The sequence below is a fragment of the Aptenodytes patagonicus genome, chromosome 2 (assembly GCF_965638725.1).
Source record: "Aptenodytes patagonicus chromosome 2, bAptPat1.pri.cur, whole genome shotgun sequence".
Classification (NCBI taxonomy): Eukaryota; Metazoa; Chordata; class Aves; order Sphenisciformes; family Spheniscidae; genus Aptenodytes; species Aptenodytes patagonicus.
The window spans coordinates 28,628,984-28,634,539 of NC_134950.1; positions in this window are offsets into that span (position 1 = coordinate 28,628,984).

A 5,556-nucleotide genomic window follows, 5' to 3' on the forward strand; every position below is an offset into this window, starting at 1 on the left:
CATGTACAGATGAAAACTTAACACAATGTTTCCTATTCAAATCAAGTAAGAAGATGTTTTTCTATTAATTTTAAAGCACAAAGCACCAAACTTTTACTAACGCTCAAAGAAAAAAAAAGAATTCCAGTAACTATTAGGCCCTTTAAAAACCTTTGGCATTATAAATGCAGTATTTGCTGACAGACGTAAACCTTAACAGTATCAGGTCAGGCATAGTGAGTGCCTGCTTCCGGCTGTGCCCACAACACGGTCCATCAGCGCACCTCTGGGGCCTCACCTGATCCGAAGTCACTAACGCTGCCCAACTGGCAACTGTGATACAAACCACTGCCCGTTATGGAGAACTTCTCATGCTAATTCTCACCGACGATTTAACCAGGATTGAACACGGGCCTTGAAGCAAGTCTTTTGGCTTTCGTTCACTGCTGCACTGTTCTACCCTGAACATTTCATGCATAATAGCATGACGTCATAGCACCGGTCTAATCCCCCCTGTTTACAACTTAGTTATTTATCTTTGAAAAGACTACCCCAGCAAGCTTAAGAAATGTCTAGACAGCATATTCCATGTGCAAATGTCAAATACAGATCAGGATGCTGAGACCCGGCAGCACTTTTATGTAAAATGAACCTTGTCTCACAAAATATGCACACACTGCTGCTAAAATCCACTTAAACTAGGATTAAATCTTTGTTTCATTAGGCAACGTGAGCTTTTTCTGACTAATTTCCATTTGGCATCTTGTGCATTTATACTAAGCCCTCATCATAATCATGGTTATAATCACTGATAGTGGAGGCATACTGAAATCCACCCCTACCTGCTGTATCTACGAGGAGGCTCAGAATCCATATTTAGGGGCCCAAATACATGTGGCCTGATTTTCTGAAGTGCTGAGCACCTCCAAATCCCTCTGAAATCAACTGAAGTTGTTCTGCACTAATAAAAAGCAGGCCAATGCCCTAAAATCCCAAAGATAATTTTATTTTACTGCATATTAAATTATCACATGAAAGATTGGGGCTTTTACCTCCGTTAAAGTGGGGTTACATATTCAGCAGCTACAACACAAGAAGCTCCATGGAGTTAGATGAAGTTACAAATTTCCTTGCTCTTTAGTGTCTTTACTTACGTGTTATCAGCATGTGAAAAAAAGGAAAGATAAATAAGCAGTTCATGTGCCAATGAACTTGGAAGCCAGTACAGACAGGTAGGAACCTACAGTTCCCTCAAATACTGTCGTTTTGTGCTTGTAAAGCAGATTCTTGAATTGGTAAATAATAGCAATATTCTCAATAGTAATGAAATATTTAATAAGAGGGAATTCCCAGAAACAGGAGAACCAAAGATTGACAACAGTTCTAGTATCATAGTGAAGAGGTAATACAATTAATCTCTCATTTGCAACCGCAAATGATTTTCATAACTTGTTTATAAGCCTCTACTATAATACAATACCACTTTTACAGCATAGAATTAATCTCAGTAATTATAACAGACATGTTCAAAGACAGTAAATCATCAACTGAAATAAAAAGGGTAATTTCAAGATTTAATCAAGCAGACAAGACGTACTTCTCAGTTGAAAACAATGAATCCTCCTTTGTGAGTGTCTGTCAGCTGAGTTCATGGAAGTGTTAACACCTTTGACTGACGGGTCATGCAAAAGTAATTTTAAAAAAAGGTATTTGGATTCCAGGAAAGTTTTCCTTGTGATCCATGAAAATTAAACTGCCTCTGCAACCCTACTGACTCCATTCGCGATCTCCAATGTATACCATCACCTTTTTTCTGACTCATCCCTCCACTTTCTTGTCCCTCCAACTAAATCTCCATAAAATTATTATGCTGCAAAGCAATACTTTTTTCATACTCCCCTTTACCTTGTGGCTCACTGGCAAACTGAGGGAGGGTCAGGAATGTAACAGTCCCAGGGCAAACACGTCAGCATAAGACAGTGTGTAGAATGGAGATACTGTCTCCTACCATTTTTACTGTGTTTTGAATAAGGTAACGGTAACGACTATGCTTTATGTCAGTCTGTGATATACAACTGCGATAGTCTGCGCAATATAAAACTGCAGAGCATGTTTATGGATTGGGCACCTCTTGGGATTTAGGGATATTTTATGCCTCTTTCAGGACAGTCTCATCCTCGTGGGCATTTAGGAACAAGTTGTTTTGGAACTTCCAAACCAAGCCAGGCACCGCCTGGGTTAGGTAGTTGCTATAAAGCTGCATTCTCTTGTCCTTTTCCTGAGTTCAGATGTCATGTGTTGCTACTTTAGTAATAAACAATTAAATTGTATTTAGGTAAAACATAAACTTGAGATGTTCAAGACTCATCTCTTCATAGTAATGTTCCTCTCCTGTCCCTAACAAGTCTAACAACTCGTTTAATGAAGGAAATGAATCCAAGCCAGACTATTCCATTCTCCTGCAGAAGTGGACGGCTAGATCAGAGTTAAGTTTTTTCACTTAACTAAGTGAAAAATATATATTTCCTATATATTATTATATATATAATATATATTATAAAATATATATTTCCTATCTATTAGGAAATATTTTATAAACTATCAAGTAACATATAACTCTAATATATGCCATTTCTAAAACCCACATCAACACATTGTATACATCTTGTCAAGACAGAATGTTCAGAATCTAAAAGCAACTAACTTGCATAGTTTGAAATGGATGTCATTAGTATAGGTAAGATAAAATAGACTCTATTCTTATTATAGATACTCATTAAAATTTAAAATGTGCTTTCTGATTCTATCACTGAATAATATATGCTTTAAAAATGTTTTGTTGTCACTTTACAATTAATAATTCATTTGTTTAGCTATGGACAGTAAACAGGTAGAAGAAGATACTTCAGAAGCAAATTAAATTCAAAAAATTCAAAGCCTTATATGCAACCATGTCCCATTCGAAGAGAAAACATAAGTATATGCAAAGGATGATGAGCAAAGAACAGTATATATGGGCCTAACTTCTCAATTAAATCACCTTTTGGGGAAAAGACATGGCTATCGTCAGAATTTGATCTTGACAGTAGACCTACCAAAACCCAAGATGCCATAAAAAAACTTTACATTATGTTCAAGAGACACCTTGAAGGCTGCTATGATAAACACATTTGCTTTGTTTTATTATCAGTGGCACAGATGCTATTCAATCCCCCATAGGACCATCACTCTCAGGAGAAAGCTGGCACACGAAAGCCTGCACTAATATAGTCCACCCTTTCAGCAGAACTTATATTAGCTTGCTTCAGCTTTGTATTAAGGCAATCAAATGATTTTAAAGTCAGATGCTGGCATATGTAAGTATGGCCTGAAGTGTGGGTACAGTGACAAGATGGTTGTCAGCACTTGAAGGAAGACATCCTTGAATTGCTTCTATATTCCTAACTCTTAAATCACTTATCAATTTCAAAGCACATACAGCTACGTCCATGCTTTTATGTGGACAGTCTGGAGCTTGGGTTAAACAATTAAAAAAAAAAGGCATGGACTTCAGGCTGTAAAGACCAGAGCCTGTGTGGTGGGTTGACCCTGGCTGGATGCCAGGTGCCCCCCAAAGCCGCTCTATCACTCCCCTCCTCAGCTGGACAGGGGAGAGAAAATATAACGAAAGGCTTGTGGGTTGAGATAAGGACAGGGAGAGATCACTCACTAATTACGGTTGATGGTTGGACTTGATGATCTTAGAAGTCTTTTCCAACCTTAATGATTCTATGATTCTATACCGTCACAGGCAAAACGGACTCAAGTTGGGGAAATTAGTTTAATTTATTACCAATCAAATCAGAGTAGGATAATGAGAAATAAACCCAAATCTTAAAAACACCTTCCCCCCACCCCTCCCTTCTTCCCGGGCTTAACTTTACTCCCAATTTTCTCTACCTCCTCCCTCCCAGTGGCACAGGGGGACGGGAAGTGGGGGTTGCGGTCAGTTCATCACACATGGTCTCTGCTGCTCCTTCCCCCTCAGGGGGAGGACTCCTCACACTCTTCCCCTGCTCCAGCGTGGGTCCCTTCCATGGGGTGCAGTCCTTCAGGAACAGACTGCTCCAGCATGGGTCTCCCACGGGGTCACAAGTCCTGCCAGCAAACCTGCTCCAGCACAGGCCCCTCTCTCTCCACGGGTCCACAGGTCCTGCCAGGAGCCTGCTCCAGCATGGGCTTCCCACAGGGTCACAGCCTCCTTTGGGCGCATCCACCTGCTCCAGTGTGGGGTCCTCCACGGGCTGCAGGTGGGTATCTGCTCCACCGTTAACCTCCATGGGCTGCAGGGGGACAGCCTGCCTCACCATGGTCTTCACCACGGGCTGCAGGGGAATCTCTGCTCCGGCGCCTGGAGCACCTCCTCCCCCTCCTTCTTCACTGACCTTGGTGTCTGCAGAGTTGTTTCTCTCACATTTTCTCACTCCTCTATCTGGCTGCAATTGCCTAGGTTTCCCCCCCCCCCCCTTCTTAAATATTTTATCCCAGAGGTGCTACCACCATCGCTGATTGGTTCGGCCTTGGCCAGCGGTGGGTCCCGCTTGGATCCGGCTGGCATTGGCTCTATCGGACATGGGGGAAGCTTCTAGCAGCTTCTCACAGAAGCCACCCCTGTAACCCCCCGCTACCAAAACCTTGCCACACAAACCCAACACAACCTGTTAATTTCTTTGAAGAATTCCATCCATCCAACTGCAACCCCCTAATATGGAAAATGTAATAATACTAAGAAAGGGACAGCAATAAACATTGTTTGATTTTTGTTTGTTGTTTTTAATCACCTGCTTATTTGGGATGGATAAACTGACTAGATTCAGAGGTAATGCCATCTTAAAGCTTCTTTAGTACCAGTCTGTGAATGCAAATGAAACCTAGGGATTTCCATAAATCTCAATCAATGAGGTTTCAACGCTTTCAGTCTGAATTTACTGATGTCCTTTACTAGTCTTAAGTAAAACACTTTTTATTGAGACTCCCATAGTCACACACACATTAATAGCAAATGATTTTTAGTTTCTCATTTTCAAGAACATTAACTTAATCGTGACAATGAGCGAGCTCCTTAGAAAGGCACTGCCAGTCCTTAAATGCCATTTTTAAAGTTCAGTGTAAGATAATTAACAGACTGAAAATGTCAGCACAAGATGAGACCAAGATGTTTACGTATTTCAAGATTTTATAAGCAACCACAGGAGTTACATCCTATCTCAGTGTATGTAGTCCTGCTGATAACTTGAAACTTTGTTATTTGCAAGTTTAGGACTTACTACTGAAGTGTGAAGATTAGGACTTATTTCTTAGTTTTTCCTCAGATTAACAATTATATTCAGTTATGATAGTGCTAAAATGCTACTGGAATTACAACATTAAGAGACATATATCTGAGAAACAAAAAAAATCCTCTGAAATATTAAAAAAAAAGCTATTGTAGACCACGCATGGCTATATAAGACATCATCTAAAGAACAGTAAAATTTCAGTCACTATTGGCAACAGATTAGATTGTAGATGGGAAAAACATACATGCTATATTCAAAA